Source organism: Triturus cristatus, chromosome 1_1, assembly GCF_964204655.1.
Source record: "Triturus cristatus chromosome 1_1, aTriCri1.1, whole genome shotgun sequence".
Classification (NCBI taxonomy): Eukaryota; Metazoa; Chordata; class Amphibia; order Caudata; family Salamandridae; genus Triturus; species Triturus cristatus.
In genome coordinates, this window is record NC_140579.1 from 860,746,413 (window position 1) to 860,769,146 (window position 22,734).

Sequence of the window (22,734 nt, forward strand, 5' to 3'; positions counted from 1 at the left end):
CCCACGTCTGGGCATACCCTGCCAACTTAGGGCGAACAAAGCGATACCAAAGGGCATGATGGACGGAGCGTTTGAGAAAATCAAACACTCACCTCCAGTCAACTGATCTAGGTTTAATCCATCATCATTCTTTAGCTCACTCTACCACCCCAGTTCAGACATGGCCATATGCAAATCAGTCTGACCCTGTGCCTCATGGGAACAGTCCAGCCCGAACTGCCAAGCCATGTCTTCCCTGGACCGGAAACAAGCATCCTGGGACTGGTTTCGGGTTCATAACCCTCATCAGCCAGGCTATCTTGAATCCAGTGGCAAAGTGAGCAAGGAACCCACGTCTGGGCATACCCTGCCAACTTAGTGCGAACAAAGCGATACCAAAGGGGATGATGGACGGAGCGTTTGAGCAAATCAAACACTCACCTCCAGTCAACTTATCTAGGTTTAACCCATCATCATTCTTTAGCTCACTCCACCACCCCAGTTCACACATGGCCATATGCAAATCAGTCTGACCCTGTGCCTCATGGGAACAGTCCAGCCCGAACTGCCAAGCCATGTCTTCCCTGGACCGGAAACGAGCATCCTGGGACCGGTTTCGGGTTCATAACCCTCATCAGCCAGGCTATCTTGAATCCAGTGGCAAAGTGAGCAAGGAACCCACGTCTGGGCATACCCTGCCAACTTAGGGCGAACAAAGCGATACCAAAGGGGAGGATGGATGGAGCGTTTGAGCAAATCAAACACTCACCTCCAGTCAACTGATCTAGGTTCAATCCATCATCATTCTTTAGCTCACTCCACCACCCCAGTTCAGACATGGCCATATGCAAATCAGTCTGACCCTGTGCCTCATGGGAACAGTCCAGCCCGAACTGCCAAGCCATGTCTTCCCTGGACCAGAAACAAGCATCCTGGGACAGGTTTCGGGTTCATAACCCTCATCAGCCAGGCTATCTTGAATCCAGTGGCAAAGTGAGCAAGGAACCCACGTCTGGGCATACCCTGCCAACTTAGTGCGAACAAAGCGATACCAAAGGGGATGATGGACGGAGCGTTTGAGCAAATCAAACACTCACCTCCAGTCAACTTATCTAGGTTTAATCCATCATCATTCTTTAGCTCACTCCACCACCCCAGTTCAGACATGGCCATATGCAAATCAGTCTGACCCTGTGCCTCATGGGAACAGTCCAGCCCGAACTGCCAAGCCATGTCTTCCCTGGACTGGAAACAAGCATCCTGGGACCGGTTTCGGGTTCATAACCCTCATCACCCAGACTATCTTGAATCCAGTGGCAAAGTGAGCAAGGAACCCACGTCTGGGCATACCCTGCCAACTTAGGGCGAACAAAGCGATACCAAAGGGCATGATGGATGGAGCATTTGAGCGAATCAAACACTCACCTCCAGTCAACTGATCTAGGTTTAATCCATCATCATCCTTTAGCTCACTCCACCACCCCAGTTCAGACATGGCCATATGCAAATCAGTCTGACCCTGTGCCTCATGGGAACAGTCCAGCCCGAACTGCCAAGCCTTGTCTTCCCTGGACTGGAAACAAGCATCCTGGGACCGGTTTCGGGTTCATAACCCTCATCAGCCAGGCTATCTTGAATCCAGTGGCAAAGTGAGCAAGGAACCCACGTCTGGGCATACCCTGCCAACTTAGGGCAAACAAAGCGATACCAAAGGGGATGATGGACGGAGCGTTTGAGCAAATCAAACACTCACCTCCAGTCAACTGATGTAGGTTTAATCCATCATCATTCTTTAGCTCACTCCACCACCCCAGTTCAGACATGGCCATATGCAAATCAATCTGACCCTGTGCCTCATGGGAACAGTCCAGCCCGAACTGCCAAGCCATGTCTTCCCTGGACCGGAAACAAGCATCCTGGGACCGGTTTCGGGTTCATAACCCTCATCAGCCAGGCGATCTTGAATCCAGTGGCAAAGTGAGCAAGGAACCCACGTCTGGGCATACCCTGCCAACTTAGGGCGAACAAAGCGATACCAAAGGGGATGATGGACGGAGCGTTTGAGCAAATCAAACACTCACCTCCAGTCAACTGATCTAGGTTTAATCCATCATCATTCTTTAGCTCACTCCACCACCCCAGTTCAGACATGGCCATATGCAAATCAGTCTGACCCTGTGCCTCATGGGAACAGTCCAGCCCGAAGTGCCAAGCCATGTCTTCCCTGGACCGGAAACAAGCATCCTGGGACCAGTTTCGGGTTCATAACCCTCATCAGCCAGGCTATCTTGAATCCAGTGGCAAAGTGAGCAAGGAACCCACGTCTGGGCATACCCTGCCAACTTAGGGCGAACAAAGCGATACCAAAGGGGATGATAGACGGAGCGTATGAGCAAATCAAACACTCACCTCCAGTCAACTGATCTAGGTTTAATCCATCATCATTCTTTAGCTCACTCCACCACCCCAGTTCAGACATGGCCATATGCAAATCAGTCTGACCCTGTGCCTCATGGGAACAGTCCAGCCCGAACTGCCAAGCCATGTCTTTCCTGGACCGGAAACAAGCATCCTGGGACCGGTTTCGGGTTCATAACCCTCATCAGCCAGGCTATCTTGAATCCAGTGGCAAAGTGAGCAAGGAACCCACGTCTGGGCATACCCTGCCAACTTAGGGTGGACAAAGCGATACCAAAGGGGATGATGGATTGAGCGTTTGAGCAAATCAAACACTCACCTCCAGTCAACTGATCTAGGTTTAATCCATCATCATTCTTTAGCTCACTCCACCACCCCAGTTCAGACATGGCCATATGCAAATCAGTCTGACCCTGTGCCTCATGGGAACAGTCCAGCCCGAACTGCCAAGCCATGTCTTCCCTGGACTGGACACAAGCATCCTGGGACCGGTTTCGGGTTCATAACCCTCATCAGCCAGGCTATCTTGAATCCAGTGGCAAAGTGAGCAAGGAACCCACGTCTGGGCATACCCTGCCAACTTAGGGCGAACAAAGCGATACCAAAGGGCATGATGGATGGAGCATTTGAGCGAATCAAACACTCACCTCCAGTCAACTGATCTAGGTTTAATCCATCATCATCCTTTAGCTCACTCCACCACCCCAGTTCAGACATGGCCATATGCAAATCAGTCTGACCCTGTGCCTCATGGGAACAGTCCAGCCCGAACTGCCAAGCCTTGTCTTCCCTGGACTGGAAACAAGCATCCTGGGACCGGTTTCGGGTTCATAACCCTCATCAGCCAGGCTATCTTGAATCCAGTGGCAAAGTGAGCAAGGAACCCACGTCTGGGCATACCCTGCCAACTTAGGGCAAACAAAGCGATACCAAAGGGGATGATGGACGGAGCGTTTGAGCAAATCAAACACTCACCTCCAGTCAACTGATGTAGGTTTAATCCATCATCATTCTTTAGCTCACTCCACCACCCCAGTTCAGACATGGCCATATGCAAATCAATCTGACCCTGTGCCTCATGGGAACAGTCCAGCCCGAACTGCCAAGCCATGTCTTCCCTGGACCGGAAACAAGCATCCTGGGACCGGTTTCGGGTTCATAACCCTCATCAGCCAGGCGATCTTGAATCCAGTGGCAAAGTGAGCAAGGAACCCACGTCTGGGCATACCCTGCCAACTTAGGGCGAACAAAGCGATACCAAAGGGGATGATGGACGGAGCGTTTGAGCAAATCAAACACTCACCTCCAGTCAACTGATCTAGGTTTAATCCATCATCATTCTTTAGCTCACTCCACCACCCCAGTTCAGACATGGCCATATGCAAATCAGTCTGACCCTGTGCCTCATGGGAACAGTCCAGCCCGAAGTGCCAAGCCATGTCTTCCCTGGACCGGAAACAAGCATCCTGGGACCAGTTTCGGGTTCATAACCCTCATCAGCCAGGCTATCTTGAATCCAGTGGCAAAGTGAGCAAGGAACCCACGTCTGGGCATACCCTGCCAACTTAGGGCGAACAAAGCGATACCAAAGGGGATGATAGACGGAGCGTATGAGCAAATCAAACACTCACCTCCAGTCAACTGATCTAGGTTTAATCCATCATCATTCTTTAGCTCACTCCACCACCCCAGTTCAGACATGGCCATATGCAAATCAGTCTGACCCTGTGCCTCATGGGAACAGTCCAGCCCGAACTGCCAAGCCATGTCTTTCCTGGACCGGAAACAAGCATCCTGGGACCGGTTTCGGGTTCATAACCCTCATCAGCCAGGCTATCTTGAATCCAGTGGCAAAGTGAGCAAGGAACCCACGTCTGGGCATACCCTGCCAACTTAGGGTGGACAAAGCGATACCAAAGGGGATGATGGATTGAGCGTTTGAGCAAATCAAACACTCACCTCCAGTCAACTGATCTAGGTTTAATCCATCATCATTCTTTAGCTCACTCCACCACCCCAGTTCAGACATGGCCATATGCAAATCAGTCTGACCCTGTGCCTCATGGGAACAGTCCAGCCCGAACTGCCAAGCCATGTCTTCCCTGGACTGGACACAAGCATCCTGGGACCGGTTTCGGGTTCATAACCCTCATCAGCCAGGCTATCTTGAATCCAGTGGCAAAGTGAGCAAGGAACCCACGTCTGGGCATACCCTGCCAACTTAGGGCGAACAAAGCAATACCAAAGGGGATGATGGACGGAGCGTTTGAGAAAATCAAACACTCACCTCCAGTCAACTGATCTAGGTTTAATCCATCATCATTCTTTATCTCACTCTACCACCCCAGTTCAGACATGGCCATATGCAAATCAGTCTGACCCTGTGCCTCATGGGAACAGACCAGCCCGAACTGCCAAGCCATGTCTTCCCTGGACCGGAAACAAGCATCCTGGGACCGGTTTCGGGTTCATAACCCTCATCAGCCAGGCTATCTTGAATCCAGTGGCAAAGTGAGCAAGGAACCCACGTCTGGGCATACCCTGCCAACTTAGTGCGAACAAAGCGATACCAAAGGGGATGATGGACGGAGCGTTTGAGCAAATCAAACACTCACCTCCAGTCAACTTATCTAGGTTTAACCCATCATCATTCTTTAGCTCACTCCACCACCCCAGTTCACACATGGCCATATGCAAATCAGTCTGACCCTGTGCCTCATGGGAACAGTCCAGCCCGAACTGCCAAGCCATGTCTTCCCTGGACCGGAAACGAGCATCCTGGGACCGGTTTCGGGTTCATAACCCTCATCAGCCAGGCTATCTTGAATCCAGTGGCAAAGTGAGCAAGGAACCCACGTCTGGGCATACCCTGCCAACTTAGGGCGAACAAAGCGATACCAAAGGGGAGGATGGACGGAGCGTTTGAGCAAATCAAACACTCACCTCCAGTCAACTGATCTAGGTTTAATCCATCATCATTCTTTAGCTCACTCCACCACCCCAGTTTAGACATGGCCATATGCAAATCAGTCTGACCCTGTGCCTCATGGGAACAGTCCAGCCTGAACTGCCAAGCCATGTCTTCCCTGGACCAGAAACAAGCATCCTGGGACCGGTTTCGGGTTCATAACCCTCATCAACCAGGCTATCTTGAATCCAGTGGCAAAGTGAGCAAGGAACCCACGTCTGGGCATACCCTGCCAACTTAGGGCAAACAAAGCGATACCAAAGGGGATGATGGAAGGAGCGTTTGAGCAAATCAAACACTCACCTCCAGTCAACTGATCTAGGATTAATCCATCATCATTCTTTAGCTCACTCCACCACCCAATTCAGACATGGCCATATGCAAATCAGTCTGACCCTGTGCCTCATGGGAACAGTCCAGCCCGAACTGCCAAGCCATGTCTTCCTTGGACTGGAAACAAGCATCCTGGGACCAGTTTCGGGTTCTTAACCCTCATCAGCCAGGCTATCTTGAATCCAGTGGCAAAGTGAGCAAGGAACCCACGTCTGGGCATACCCTGCCAACTTAGGGCGAACAAAGCGATACCAAAGGGGATGATGGACGGAGCGTTTGAGCAAATCAAACACTCACCTCCAGTCAACTGATCTAGGTTTAATCCATCATCATTCTTTAGCTCACTCCACCACCCCTGTTCAGACATTGCCATATGCAAATCAGTCTGACCCTGTGCCTCATGGGAACAGTCCAGCCCGAACTGCCAAGCCATGTCTTCCCTGGACCGGAAACAAGCATCCTGGGACCGGTTTCGGGTTCATAACCCTCATCACCCAGGCTATCTTCAATCCAGTGGCAAAGTGAGCAAGGAACCCACGTCTGGGCATACCCTGCCAACTTAGGGCGAACAAAGCGATACCAAAGGGGATGATGGACGGAGCGTTTGAGCAAATCAAACACTCACCTCCGGTCAACTGATCTAGGTTTAATCCATCATCATTCTTTAGCTCACTCCACCACCCCAGTTCAGACATGGCCATATGCAAATCAGTCTGACCCTGTGCCTCATGGGAACAGTCCAGCCCGAACTGCCAAGCCATGTCTTCCCTGGACTGGAAACAAGCATCCTGGGACCGGTTTCGGGTTCATAACCCTCATCAGCCAGGCTATCTTGTATCCAGTGGCAAAGTGAGCAAGGAACCCAAGTCTGGGCATACCCTGCCAACTTAGGGCGAACAAAGCGATACCAAAGGGGATGATGGACGGAGCGTTTGAGCAAATCAAACACTCACCTCCAGTCAACTGATCTAGGTTTAATCCATCATCATTCTTTAGCTCACTCCACCACCCCAGTTCAGACATGGCCATATGCAAATCAGTCTGACCCTGTGCCTCATGGGAACAGTCCAGCCCGAACTGCCAAGCCATGTCTTCCCTGGACTGGAAACAAGCATCCTGGGACCGGTTTCGGGTTCATAACCCTCATCACCCAGACTATCTTGAATCCAGTGGCAAAGTGAGCAAGGAACCCACGTCTGGGCATACCCTGCGAACTTAGGGCGAACAAAGCGATACCAAAGGGGATGATGGACGGAGCGTTTGAGCAAATCAAACACTCACCTCCGGTCAACTGATCTAGGTTTAATCCATCATCATTCTTTAGCTCACTCCACCACCCCAGTTCAGACATGGCCATATGCAAATCAGTCTGACCCTGTGCCTCATGGGAACAGTCCAGCTCGAACTGCCAAGCCATGTCTTCCCTGGACCGGAAACAAGCATCCTGGGACCGGTTTCGGGTTCATAACCCTCATCAGCCAGGCTATCTTGAATCCAGTGGCAAAGTGAGCAAGGAACCAACATCTGGGCATACCCTGCCAACTTAGGGCGAACAAAGCGATACCAAAGGGGATGATGGACGGAGCGTTTGAGTAAATCAAACACTCACCTCCAGTCAACTGATCTAGGTTTAATCCATCATCATTCTTTAGCTCACTCCACCACCTCAGTTCAGACATGGCCATATGCAAATCAGTCTGACCCTGTGCCTCATTGGAACAGTCCAGCCCGAACTGCCAAGCCATGTCTTCCCTGGACCGGAAACAAGCATCCTGGGACCGGTTTCGGGTTCATAACCCTCATCAGCCAGGCTATCTTGAATCCAGTGGCAAAGTGAGCAAGGAACCCACGTCTGGGCATACCCTGCCAACTTAGGGCGAACAAAGCGATACCAAAGGGCATGATGGACGGAGCGTTTGAGCAAATCAAACACTCACCTCCAGTCAACTGATCTAGGTTTAATCCATCATCATTCTTTAGCTCACTCCACCACCCCAGTTCAGACATGGCCATATGCAAATCAGTCTGACCCTGTGCCTCATGGGAACAGTCCAGCCCGAACTGCCAAGCCATGTCTTCCCTGGACTGGAAACAAGCATCCTGGGACCAGTTTCGGGTTCATAACCCTCATCAGCCAGGCTATCTTGAATCCAGTGGCAAAGTGAGCAAGGAACACACGTCTGGGCATACCCTGCCAACTTAGGGCGAACAAAGCGATACCAAAGGGGATGATGGACGGAGCGTTTGAGCAAATCAAACACTCACCTCCAGTCAACTGATCTAGGTTTAATCCATCATCATTCTTTAGCTCACTCCACCACCCCAGTTCAGACATGGCCATATGCAAATCAGTCTGACCCTGTGCCTCATGGGAACAGTCCAGCCCGAAGTGCCAAGCCATGTCTTCCCTGGACCGGAAACAAGCATCCTGGGACCGGTTTCGGGTTCATAACCCTCATCAGCCAGGCTATCTTGAATCCAGTGGCAAAGTGAGCAAGGAACCCACGTCTGGGCATACCCTGCCAACTTAGGGCAAACAAAGCGATACCAAAGGGGATGATGGACGGAGCGTATGAGCAAATCAAACACTCACCTCCAGTCAACTGATCTAGGTTTAATCCATCATCATTCTTTAGCTCACTCCACCACCCCAGTTCAGACATGGCCATATGCAAATCAGTCTGACCCTGTGCCTCATGGGAACAGTCCCGCCCGAACTGCCAAGCCATGTCTTCCCTGGACCGGAAACAAGCATCCTGGGACCGGTTTCGGGTTTTTAACCCTCATCAGCCAGGCTATCTTGAATCCAGTGGCAAAGTGAGCAAGGAACCCACGTCTGGGCATACCCTGCCAACTTAGGGCGAACAAAGCGATACCAAAGAGGATGATGGACGGAGCGTTTGAGCAAATCAAACACTCACCTCCAGTCAACTGATCTAGGTTTAATCCATCATCATTCTTTAGCTCACTCCACCACCCCAGTTCAGACATGGCCATATGCAAATCAGACTGAGCCTGTGCCTCATGGGAACAGTCCAGCCCGAACTGCCAAGCCATGTCTTCCCTGGACCGGAAACAAGCATCCTGGGACCGGTTTCGGGTTCATAACCCTCATCAGCCAGGCTATATTGAATCCAGTGGCAAAGTGAGCAAGGAACCCACGTCTGGGCATACCCTGCCAACTTAGGGCGAACAAAGCGATACCAAAGGGGATGATGGACGGAGCGTATGAGCAAATCAAACACTCACCTCCAGTCAACTGATCTAGGTTTAATCCATCATCATTCTTTAGCTCACTCCACCACCCCAGTTCAGACATGGCCATATGCAAATCAGTCTGACCCTGTGCCTCATGGGAACAGTCCAGCCCGAACTGCCAAGCCATGTCTTCCCTGGACCGGAAACAAGCATCCTGGGACCGGTTTCGGGTTCATAACCCTCATCAGCCAGGCTATCTTGAATCCAGTGGCAAAGTGAGCAAGGAACCCACGTCTGGGCATACCCTGCCAACTTAGGGCAAACAAAGCGATACCAAAGGGGATGATGGATGGAGCGTTTGAGCAAATCAAACACTCACCTCCAGTCAACTGATCTAGGTTTAATCCATCATCATTCTTTAGCTCACTCCACCACCCCAGTTCAGACATGGCCATATGCAAATCAATCTGACCCTGTGCCTCATGGGAACAGTCCAGCCCGAACTGCCAAGCCATGTCTTCCCTGGACCGGAAACAAGCATCCTGGGACCGGTTTCGGGTTCATAACCCTCATCAGCCAGGCTATCTTGAATCCAGTGGCAAAGTGAGCAAGGAACCCACGTCTGGGCATACCCTGCCAACTTAGGGCTAACAAAGCGATACCAAAGGGGATGATGGACGGAGTGTTTGAGCAAATCAAACACTCACCTCCAGTCAACTGATCTAGGTTTAATCCATCATCATTCTTTAGCTCACTCCACCACCCCAGTTCAGACATGGCCATATGCAAATCAGTCTGACCCTGTGCCTCATGGTAACAGTCCAGCCCGAACTGCCAAGCCATGTGTTCCCTGGACCGGAAACAAGATTCCTGGGACCGGTTTCGGGTTCATAACCCTCATCAGCCTGGCTATCTTGAATCCAGTGGCAAAGTGAGCAAGGAACCCACGTCTGGGCATACCCTGCCAACTTAGGGCGAACAAAGCGATACCAAAGGGGATGATGGACGGAGCGTTTGAGCAAATCAAACACTCACCTCCAGTCAACTGATCTAGGTTTAATCCATCATCATTCTTTAGCTCACTCCACCACCCCAGTTCAGACATGGCCATATGCAAATCAGTCTGACCCTGTGCCTCATGGGAACAGTCCAGCCCGAACTGCCAAGCCATGTGTTCCCTGGACCGGAAACAAGATTCCTGGGACCGGTTTCGGGTTCATAACCCTCATCAGCCTGGCTATCTTGAATCCAGTGGCAAAGTGAGCAAGGAACCCACGTCTGGGCATACCCTGCCAACTTAGGGCGAACAAAGCGATACCAAAGGGGATGATGGACGGAGCGTTTGAGCAAATCAAACACTCACCTCCAAACAACTGATCTAGGTTTAATCCATCATCATTCTTTAGCTCACTCCACTGCCCCAGTTCAGACATGGCCATATGCAAATCAGTCTGACCCTGTGCCTCATGGGAACAGTCCAGCCTGAACTGCCAAGCCATGTCTTCCCTGGATCGGAAACAAGCATCCTGGGACCGGTTTTGGGTTCATAACCCTCATCACCCAGGCTATCTTGAATCCAGTGGCAAAGTGAGCAAGGAACCCACGTCTGGGCACACCCTGCCAACTTAGGGCGAACAAAGCGATACCAAAGGGGATGATGGACGGAGCGTTTGAGCAAATCAAACACTCACCTCCAGTCAACTGATCTAGGTTTAATCCATCATCATTCTTTAGCTCACTCCACCACCCCAGTTCAGACATGGCCATATGCAAATCAGTCTGACCCTGTGCCTCATGGGAACAGTCCAGCCCGAAGTGCCAAGCCATGTCTTCCCTGGACCGGAAACAAGCATCCTGGGACCGGTTTCGGGTTCATAACCCTCATCAGCCAGGCTATCTTGAATTCAGTGGCAAAGTGAGCAAGGAACCCACGTCTGGGCATACCCTGCCAACTTAGGGCGGACAAAGCGATACCAAAGGGGATGATGGATTGAGCGTTTGAGCAAATCAAACACTCACCTCCAGTCAACTGATCTAGGTTTAATCCATCATCATTCTTTAGCTCACTCCACCACCCCAGTTCAGACATGGCCATATGCAAATCAGTCTGACCCTGTGCCTCATGGGAACAGTCCAGCCCGAACTGCCAAGCCATGTCTTCCCTGGACCGGAAACAAGCATCCTGGGACTGGTTTCGGGTTCATAACCCTCATCAGCCAGGCTATCTTGAATCCAGTGGCAAAGTGAGCAAGGAACCCACGTCTGGGCATACCCTGCCAACTTAGGGCGAACAAAGCGATACCAAAGGGCATGATGGACGGAGCGTTTGAGAAAATCAAACACTCACCTCCAGTCAACTGATCTAGGTTTAATCCATCATCATTCTTTAGCTCACTCTACCACCCCAGTTCAGACATGGCCATATGCAAATCAGTCTGACCCTGTGCCTCATGGGAACAGTCCAGCCCGAACTGCCAAGCCATGTCTTCCCTGGACCGGAAACAAGCATCCTGGGACCGGTTTCGGGTTCATAACCCTCATCAGCCAGGCTATCTTGAATCCAGTGGCAAAGTGAGCAAGGAACCCACGTCTGGGCATACCCTGCCAACTTAGTGCGAACAAAGCGATACCAAAGGGGATGATGGACGGAGCGTTTGAGCAAATCAAACACTCACCTCCAGTCAACTTATCTAGGTTTAACCCATCATCATTCTTTAGCTCACTCCACCACCCCAGTTCAGACATGGCCATATGCAAATCAGTCTGACCCTGTGCCTCATGGGAACAGTCCAGCCCGAACTGCCAAGCCATGTCTTCCCTGGACCAGAAACAAGCATCCTGGGACCGGTTTCGGGTTCATAACCCTCATCAGCCAGGCTATCTTGAATCCAGTGGCAAAGTGAGCAAGGAACCCACATCTGGGCATACCCTGCCAACTTAGGGCAAACAAAGCGATACCAAAGGGGATGATGGAAGGAGCGTTTGAGCAAATCAAACACTCACCTCCAGTCAACTGATCTAGGATTAATCCATCATCATTCTTTAGCTCACTCCACCACCCCAGTTCAGACATGGCCATATGCAAATCAGTCTGACTCTGTGCCTCATGGGAACAGTCCAGCCCGAACTGCCAAGCCATGTCTTCCTTGGACTGGAAACAAGCATCCTGGGACCAGTTTCGGGTTCTTAACCCTCATCAGCCAGGCTATCTTGAATCCAGTGGCAAAGTGAGCAAGGAACCCATGTCTGGGCATACCCTGCCAACTTAGGGCGAACAAAGCGATACCAAAGGGGATGATGGACGGAGCGTTTGAGCAAATCAAACACTCACCTCCAGTCAACTGATCTAGGTTTAATCCATCATCATTCTTTAGCTCACTCCACCACCCCAGTTCAGACATGGCCATATGCAAATCAGTCTGACCCTGTGCCTCATGGGAACAGTCCAGCCCGAACTGCCAAGCCATGTCTTCCCTGGACCGGAAACAAGCATCCTGGGACCGGTTTCGGGTTCATAACCCTCATCAGCCAGGCTATCTTGAATCCAGTGGCAAAGTGAGCAAGGAACCCACGTCTGGGCATACCCTGCCAACTTAGGGCGAACAAAGCGATACCAAAGGGGATGATGGACGGAGCGTTTGAGCAAATCAAACACTCACCTCCGGTCAACTGATCTAGGTTTAATCCATCATCATTCTTTAGCTCACTCCACCACCCCAGTTCAGACATGGCCATATGCAAATCAGTCCGACCCTGTGCCTCATGGGAACAGTCCAGCCCGAACTGCCAAGCCATGTCTTCCCTGGACTGGAAACAAGCATCCTGGGACCGGTTTCGGGTTCATAACCCTCATCAGCCAGGCTATCTTGAATCCAGTGGCAAAGTTAGCAAGGAACCCACGTCTGGGCATACCCTGCCAACTTAGGGCGAACAAAGCGATACCAAAGGGGATGATGGATGGAGCGTTTGAGCAAATCAAACACTCACCTCCAGTCAACTGATCTAGGTTTAATCCATCATCATTCTTTAGCTCACTCCACCACCCCAGTTCAGACATGGCCATATGCAAATCAGTCCGACCCTGTGCCTCATGGGAACAGTCCAGCCCGAACTGCCAAGCCATGTCTTCCCTGGACTGGAAACAAGCATCCTGGGACCGGTTTCGGGTTCATAACCCTCATCACCCAGACTATCTTGAATCCAGTGGCAAAGTGAGCAAGGAACCCACGTCTGGGCATACCCTGCCAACTTAGGGCGAACAAAGCGATACCAAAGGGCATGATGGACGGAGCATTTGAGCGAATCAAACACTCACCTCCAGTCAACTGATCTAGGTTTAATCCATCATCATCCTTTAGCTCACTCCACCACCCCAGTTCAGACATGGCCATATGCAAATCAGTCTGACCCTGTGCCTCATGGGAACAGTCCAGCCCGAACTGCCAAGCCTTGTCTTCCCTGGACTGGAAACAAGCATCCTGGGACCGGTTTCGGGTTCATAACCCTCATCAGCCAGGCTATCTTGAATCCAGTGGCAAAGTGAGCAAGGAACCCACGTCTGGGCATACCCTGCCAACTTAGGGCAAACAAAGCGATACCAAAGGGGATGATGGACGGAGCGTTTGAGCAAATCAAACACTCACCTCCAGTCAACTGATCTAGGTTTAATCCATCATCATTCTTTAGCTCACTCCACCACCCCAGTTCAGACATGGCCATATGCAAATCAATCTGACCCTGTGCCTCATGGGAACAGTCCAGCCCGAACTGCCAAGCCATGTCTTCCCTGGACCGGAAACAAGCATCCTGGGACCGGTTTCGGGTTCATAACCCTCATCAGCCAGGCGATCTTGAATCCAGTGGCAAAGTGAGCAAGGAACCCACGTCTGGGCATACCCTGCCAACTTAGGGCGAACAAAGCGATACCAAAGGGGATGATGGACGGAGCGTTTGAGCAAATCAAACACTCACCTCCAGTCAACTGATCTAGGTTTAATCCATCATCATTCTTTAGCTCACTCCACCACCCCAGTTCAGACATGGCCATATGCAAATCAGTCTGACCCTGTGCCTCATGGGAACAGTCCAGCCCGAAGTGCCAAGCCATGTCTTCCCTGGACCGGAAACAAGCATCCTGGGACCAGTTTCGGGTTCATAACCCTCATCAGCCAGGCTATCTTGAATCCAGTGGCAAAGTGAGCAAGGAACCCACGTCTGGGCATACCCTGCCAACTTAGGGCGAACAAAGCGATACCAAAGGGGATGATGGACGGAGCGTATGAGCAAATCAAACACTCACCTCCAGTCAACTGATCTAGGTTTAATCCATCATCATTCTTTAGCTCACTCCACCACCCCAGTTCAGACATGGCCATATGCAAATCAGTCTGACCCTGTGCCTCATGGGAACAGTCCAGCCCGAACTGCCAAGCCATGTCTTTCCTGGACCGGAAACAAGCATCCTGGGACCGGTTTCGGGTTCATAACCCTCATCAGCCAGGCTATCTTGAATCCAGTGGCAAAGTGAGCAAGGAACCCACGTCTGGGCATACCCTGCCAACTTAGGGTGGACAAAGCGATACCAAAGGGGATGATGGATTGAGCGTTTGAGCAAATCAAACACTCACCTCCAGTCAACTGATCTAGGTTTAATCCATCATCATTCTTTAGCTCACTCCACCACCCCAGTTCAGACATGGCCATATGCAAATCAGTCTGACCCTGTGCCTCATGGGAACAGTCCAGCCCGAACTGCCAAGCCATGTCTTCCCTGGACTGGACACAAGCATCCTGGGACCGGTTTCGGGTTCATAACCCTCATCAGCCAGGCTATCTTGAATCCAGTGGCAAAGTGAGCAAGGAACCCACGTCTGGGCATACCCTGCCAACTTAGGGCGAACAAAGCAATACCAAAGGGGATGATGGACGGAGCGTTTGAGAAAATCAAACACTCACCTCCAGTCAACTGATCTAGGTTTAATCCATCATCATTCTTTAGCTCACTCTACCACCCCAGTTCAGACATGGCCATATGCAAATCAGTCTGACCCTGTGCCTCATGGGAACAGTCCAGCCCGAACTGCCAAGCCATGTCTTCCCTGGACCGGAAACAAGCATCCTGGGACCGGTTTCGGGTTCATAACCCTCATCAGCCAGGCTATCTTGAATCCAGTGGCAAAGTGAGCAAGGAACCCACGTCTGGGCATACCCTGCCAACTTAGTGCGAACAAAGCGATACCAAAGGGGATGATGGACGGAGCGTTTGAGCAAATCAAACACTCACCTCCAGTCAACTTATCTAGGTTTAACCCATCATCATTCTTTAGCTCACTCCACCACCCCAGTTCACACATGGCCATATGCAAATCAGTCTGACCCTGTGCCTCATGGGAACAGTCCAGCCCGAACTGCCAAGCCATGTCTTCCCTGGACCGGAAACGAGCATCCTGGGACCGGTTTCGGGTTCATAACCCTCATCAGCCAGGCTATCTTGAATCCAGTGGCAAAGTGAGCAAGGAACCCACGTCTGGGCATACCCTGCCAACTTAGGGCGAACAAAGCGATACCAAAGGGGAGGATGGACGGAGCGTTTGAGCAAATCAAACACTCACCTCCAGTCAACTGATCTAGGTTTAATCCATCATCATTCTTTAGCTCACTCCACCACCCCAGTTTAGACATGGCCATATGCAAATCAGTCTGACCCTGTGCCTCATGGGAACAGTCCAGCCTGAACTGCCAAGCCATGTCTTCCCTGGACCAGAAACAAGCATCCTGGGACCGGTTTCGGGTTCATAACCCTCATCAACCAGGCTATCTTGAATCCAGTGGCAAAGTGAGCAAGGAACCCACGTCTGGGCATACCCTGCCAACTTAGGGCAAACAAAGCGATACCAAAGGGGATGATGGAAGGAGCGTTTGAGCAAATCAAACACTCACCTCCAGTCAACTGATCTAGGATTAATCCATCATCATTCTTTAGCTCACTCCACCACCCAGTTCAGACATGGCCATATGCAAATCAGTCTGACCCTGTGCCTCATGGGAACAGTCCAGCCCGAACTGCCAAGCCATGTCTTCCTTGGACTGGAAACAAGCATCCTGGGACCAGTTTCGGGTTCTTAACCCTCATCAGCCAGGCTATCTTGAATCCAGTGGCAAAGTGAGCAAGGAACCCACGTCTGGGCATACCCTGCCAACTTAGGGCGAACAAAGCGATACCAAAGGGGATGATGGACGGAGCGTTTGAGCAAATCAAACACTCACCTCCAGTCAACTGATCTAGGTTTAATCCATCATCATTCTTTAGCTCACTCCACCACCCCTGTTCAGACATTGCCATATGCAAATCAGTCTGACCCTGTGCCTCATGGGAACAGTCCAGCCCGAACTGCCAAGCCATGTCTTCCCTGGACCGGAAACAAGCATCCTGGGACCGGTTTCGGGTTCATAACCCTCATCACCCAGGCTATCTTCAATCCAGTGGCAAAGTGAGCAAGGAACCCACGTCTGGGCATACCCTGCCAACTTAGGGCGAACAAAGCGATACCAAAGGGGATGATGGACGGAGCGTTTGAGCAAATCAAACACTCACCTCCGGTCAACTGATCTAGGTTTAATCCATCATCTTTCTTTACCTCACTTCACCACCCCAGTTCAGACATGGCCATATGCAAATCAGTCTGACCCTGTGCCTCATGGGAACAGTCTAGCCCGAACTGCCAAGCCATGTCTTCCCTGGACTGGAAACAAGCATCCTGGGACCGGTTTCGGGTTCATAACCCTCATCAGCCAGGCTATCTTGAATCCAGTGGCAAAGTGAGCAAGGAACCCACGTCTGGGCATACCCTGCCAACTTAGGGCGAACAAAGCGATACCAAAGGGGATGATGGACGGAGCGTTTGAGCAAATCAAACACTCACCTCCAGTCAACTGATCTAGGTTTAATCCATCATCATTCTTTAGCTCACTCCACCACCCCAGTTCAGACATGGCCATATGCAAATCAGTCTGACCCTGTGCCTCATGGGAACAGTCCAGCCCGAACTGCCAAGCCATGTCTTCCCTGGACTGGAAACAAGCATCCTGGGACCGGTTTCGGGTTCATAACCCTCATCACCCAGACTATCTTGAATCCAGTGGCAAAGTGAGCAAGGAACCCACGTCTGGGCATACCCTGCGAACTTAGGGCGAACAAAGCGATACCAAAGGGGATGATGGACGGAGCGTTTGAGCAAATCAAACACTCACCTCCGGTCAACTGATCTAGGTTTAATCCATCATCATTCTTTAGCTCACTCCACCACCCCAGTTCAGACATGGCCATATGCAAATCAGTCTGACCCTGTGCCTCATGGGAACAGTCCAGCCCGAACTGCCAAGCCATGTCTTCCCTGGACCGGAAACAAGCATCCTGGGACCGGTTTCGGGTTCATAACCCTCATCAGCCAGGCTATCTTGAATCCAGTGGCAAAGTGAGCAAGGAACCAACATCTGGGCATACCCTGCCAACTTAGGGCGAACAAAGCGATACCAAAGGGGATGATGGACGGAGCGTTTGAGTAAATCAAACACTCACCTCCAGTCAACTGATCTAGGTTTAATCCATCATCATTCTTTAGCTCACTCCACCACCTCAGTTCAGACATGGCCATATGCAAATCAGTCTGACCCTGTGCCTCATGGGAACAGTCCAGCCCGAACTGCCAAGCCATGTCTTCCCTGGACCGGAAACAAGCATCCTGGGACCGGTTTCGGGTTCATAACCCTCATCAGCCAGGCTATCTTGAATCCAGTGGCAAAGTGAGCAAGGAACCCACGTCTGGGCATACCCTGCCAACTTAGGGCGAACAAAGCGATACCAAAGGGCATGATGGACGGAGCGTTTGAGCAAATCAAACACTCACCTCCAGTCAACTGATCTAGGTTTAATCCATCATCATTCTTTAGCTCACTCCACCACCCCAGTTCAGACATGGCCATATGCAAATCAGTCTGACCCTGTGCCTCATGGGAACAGTCCAGCCCGAACTGCCAAGCCATGTCTTCCCTGGACTGGAAACAAGCATCCTGGGACCGGTTTCGGGTTCATAACCCTCATCAGCCAGGCTATCTTGAATCCAGTGGCAAAGTGAGCAAGGAACACACGTCTGGGCATACCCTGCCAACTTAGGGCGAACAAAGCGATACCAAAGGGGATGATGGACGGAGCGTTTGAGCAAATCAAACACTCACCTCCAGTCAACTGATCTAGGTTTAATCCATCATCATTCTTTAGCTCACTCCACCACCCCAGTTCAGACATGGCCATATGCAAATCAGTCTGACCCTGTGCCTCATGGGAACAGTCCAGCCCGAAGTGCCAAGCCATGTCTTCCCTGGACCGGAAACAAGCATCCTGGGACCGGTTTCGGGTTCATAACCCTCATCAGCCAGGCTATCTTGAATCCAGTGGCAAAGTGAGCAAGGAACCCACGTCTGGGCATACCCTGCCAACTTAGGGCAAACAAATCGATACCAAAGGGGATGATGGACGGAGCGTATGAGCAAATCAAACACTCACCTCCAGTCAACTGATCTAGGTTTAATCCATCATCATTCTTTAGCTCACTCCACCACCCCAGTTCAGACATGGCCATATGCAAATCAGTCTGACCCTGTGCCTCATGGGAACAGTCCAGCCCGAACTGCCAAGCCATGTCTTCCCTGGACCGGAAACAAGCATCCTGGGACCGGTTTCGGGTTTTTAACCCTCATCAGCCAGGCTATCTTGAATCCAGTGGCAAAGTGAGCAAGGAACCCACGTCTGGGCATACCCTGCCAACTTAGGGCGAACAAAGCGATACCAAAGAGGATGATGGACGGAGCGTTTGAGCAAATCAAACACTCACCTCCAGTCAACTGATCTAGGTTTAATCCATCATCATTCTTTAGCTCACTCCACCACCCCAGTTCAGACATGGCCATATGCAAATCAGACTGAGCCTGTGCCTCATGGGAACAGTCCAGCCCGAACTGCCAAGCCATGTCTTCCCTGGACCGGAAACAAGCATCCTGGGACCGGTTTCGGGTTCATAACCCTCATCAGCCAGGCTATATTGAATCCAGTGGCAAAGTGAGCAAGGAACCCACGTCTGGGCATACCCTGCCAACTTAGGGCGAACAAAGCGATACCAAAGGGGATGATGGACGGAGCGTATGAGCAAATCAAACACTCACCTCCAGTCAACTGATCTAGGTTTAATCCATCATCATTCTTTAGCTCACTCCACCACCCCAGTTCAGACATGGCCATATGCAAATCAGTCTGACCCTGTGCCTCATGGGAACAGTCCAGCCCGAACTGCCAAGCCATGTCTTCTCTGGACCGGAAACAAGCATCCTGGGACCGGTTTCGGGTTCATAACCCTCATCAGCCAGGCTATCTTGAATCCAGTGTCAAAGTGAGCAAGGAACCCACGTCTGGGCATACCCTGCCAACTTAGGGCGAACAAAGCCATACCAAAGGGCATGATGGACGGAGCGTTTGAGCAAATCAAACACTCACCTCCAGTCAACTGATCTAGGTTTAATCCATCATCATTCTTTAGCTCACTCCACCACCCCAGTTCAGACATGGCCATATGCAAATCAGTCTGACCCTGTGCCTCATGGGAACAGTCCAGCCCGAACTGCCAAGCCATGTCTTCCCTGGACTGGAAACAAGCATCCTGGGACCGGTTTCGGGTTCATAACCCTCATCAGCCAGGCTATCTTGAATCCAGTGGCAAAGTGAGCAAGGAACCCACGTCTGGGCATACCCTGCCAACTTAGGGCAAACAAAGCGATACCAAAGGGGATGATGGACGGAGCGTTTGAGCAAATCAAACACTCACCTCCAGTCAACTGATCTAGGTTTAATCCATCATCATTCTTTAGCTCACTCCACCACCCCAGTTCAGACAGGGCCATATGCAAATCAATCTGACCCTGTGTCTCATGGGAACAGTCCAGCCCGAACTGCCAAGCAATGTCTTCCCTGGACCGGAAACAAGCATCCTGGGACCGGTTTCGGGTTCATAACCCTCATCAGCCAGGCTATCTTGAATCCAGTGGCAAAGTGAGCAAGGAACCCACGTTTGGGCATACCCTGCCAACTTAGGGCGAACAAAGCGATACCAAAGGGGATGATGGACGGAGCATTTGAGCAAATCAAACACTCACCTCCAGTCAACTGATCTAGGTTTAATCCATCATCATTCTTTAGCTCACTCCACCACCCCAGTTCAGACATGGCCATATACAAATCAGTCTGACCCTGTGCCTCATGGGAACAGTCCAGCCCGAACTGCCAAGCCATGTGTTCCCTGGACCGGAAACAAGATTCCTGGGACCGGTTTCGGGTTCATAACCCTCATCAGCCTGGCTATCTTGAATCCAGTGGCAAAGTGAGCAAGGAACCCACGTCTGGGCATACCCTGCCAACTTAGGGCGAACAAAGCGATACCAAAGGGGATGATGGACGGAGCGTTTGAGCAAATCAAACACTCACCTCCAAACAACTGATCTAGGTTTAATCCATCATCATTCTTTAGCTCACTCCACTGCCCCAGTTCAGACATGGCCATATGCAAATCAGTCTGACCCTGTGCCTCATGGGAACAGTCCAGCCTGAACTGCCAAGCCATGTCTTCCCTGGACCGGAAACAAGCATCCTGGGACCGGTTTTGGGTTCATAACCCTCATCACCCAGGCTATCTTGAATCCAGTGGCAAAGTGAGCAAGGAACCCACGTCTGGGCTTACCCTGCCAACTTAGGGCGAACAAAGCGATACCAAAGGGGATGATGGACGGAGCGTTTGAGCAAATCAAACACTCACCTCCAGTCAACTGATCTAGGTTTAATCCATCATCATTCTTTAGCTCACTCCACCACCCCAGTTCAGACATGGCCATATGCAAATCAGTCTGACCCTGTGCCTCATGGGAACAGTCCAGCCCAAAGTGCCAAGCCATGTCTTCCCTGGACCGGAAACAAGCATCCTGGGACCGGTTTCGGGTTCATAACCCTCATCAGCCAGGCTATCTTGAATCCAGTGGCAAAGTGAGCAAGGAACCCACGTCTGGGCATACCCTGCCAACTTAGGGCGAACAAAGTGATACCAAAGGGGATGATGGACGGAGCGTATGAGCAAATCAAACACTCACCTCCAGTCAACTGATCTAGGTTTAATCCATCATCATTCTTTAGCTCACTCCACCACCCCAGTTCAGACATGGCCATATGCAAATCAGTCTGACCCTGTGCCTCATGGGAACAGTCCAGCCCGAACTGCCAAGCCATGTCTTCCCTGGACCGGAAACAAGCATCCTGGGACCGGTTTCGTGTTCTTAACCCTCATCAGCCAGGCTATCTTGAATCCAGTGGCAAAGTGAGCAAGGAACCCACGTCTGGGCATACCCTGCCAACTTAGGGCGAACAAAGCGATACCAAAGAGGATGATGGACGGAGCGTTTGAGCAAATCAAACACTCACCTCCAGTCAACTGATCTAGGTTTGATCCATCATCATTCTTTAGCTCACTCCACCACCCCAGTTCAGACACGGCCATATGCAAATCAGACTGACCCTGTGCCTCATGGGAACAGTCCAGCCCGAACTGCCAAGCCATGTCTTCCCTGGACCGGAAACAAGAATCCTGGGACCGGTTTCGGGTTCATAACCCTCATCAGCCAGGCTATATTGAATCCAGTGGCAAAGTGAGCAAGGAACCCACGTCTGGGCATACCCTGCCAACTTAGGGTGAACAAAGCGATACCAAAGGGGATGATGGACGGAGCGTTTGAGCAAATCAAACACTCACCTCCAGTCAACTGATCTAGGTTTAATCCATTATCATTCTTTAGCTCACTCCACCACCCCAGTTCAGACATGGCCATATGCAAATCAGTCTGACCCTGTGCCTCATGGGAACAATCCAGCCCGAACTGCCAAGCCATGTCTTCCCTGGACCGGAAACAAGCGTCCTGGGACCGGTTTCGGGTTCATAACCCTCATCAGCCAGGCTATCTTGAATCCAGTGGCAAAGTGAGCAAGGAACCCACGTCTGGGCATACCCTGCCAACTTAGGGCGAACAAAGCGATACCAAAGGGGATGATGGACGGAGCGTTTGAGCAAATCAAACACTCACCTCTAGTCAACTGATCTAGGTTTAATCCATCATCATTCTTTAGCTCACTCCACCACCCCAGTTCAGACATGGCCATATGCAAATCAGTCTGACCCTGTGCCTCATGGGAACAGTCCAGCCCGAACTGCCAAGCCATGTCTTCCCTGGACCGGAAACAAGCATCCTGGGACTGGTTTCGGGTTCTTAACCCTCATCAGCCAGGCTATCTTGAATCTAGTGGCAAAGTGAGCAAGGAACCCACGTCTGGGCATACCCTGCCAACTTAGGGCGAACAAAGCGATACCAAAGGGGATGATGGATGGAGCGTTTGAGCAAATTAAACACTCACCTCCAGTCAACTGATCTAGGTTCAATCCATCATCATTCTCTTGCTCACTCCACCACCCCAGTTCAGACATGGCCATATGCAAATCAGTCTGACCCTGTGCCTCATGGGAACAGTCCAGCCCGAACTGCCAAGCCATGTCTTCCCTGGACCGGAAACAAGCATCCTGGGAACGGTTTCGGGTTCATAACCCTCATCAGCCAGGCTATCTTGAATCCAGTGGCAAAGTGAGCAAGGAACCCACGTCTGGGCATACCCTGCCAACTTAGGGCGAACAAAGCGATACCAAAGGGGATGATGGACGGAGCGTTTGAGCAAATCAAACACTCACCTCCAGTCAACT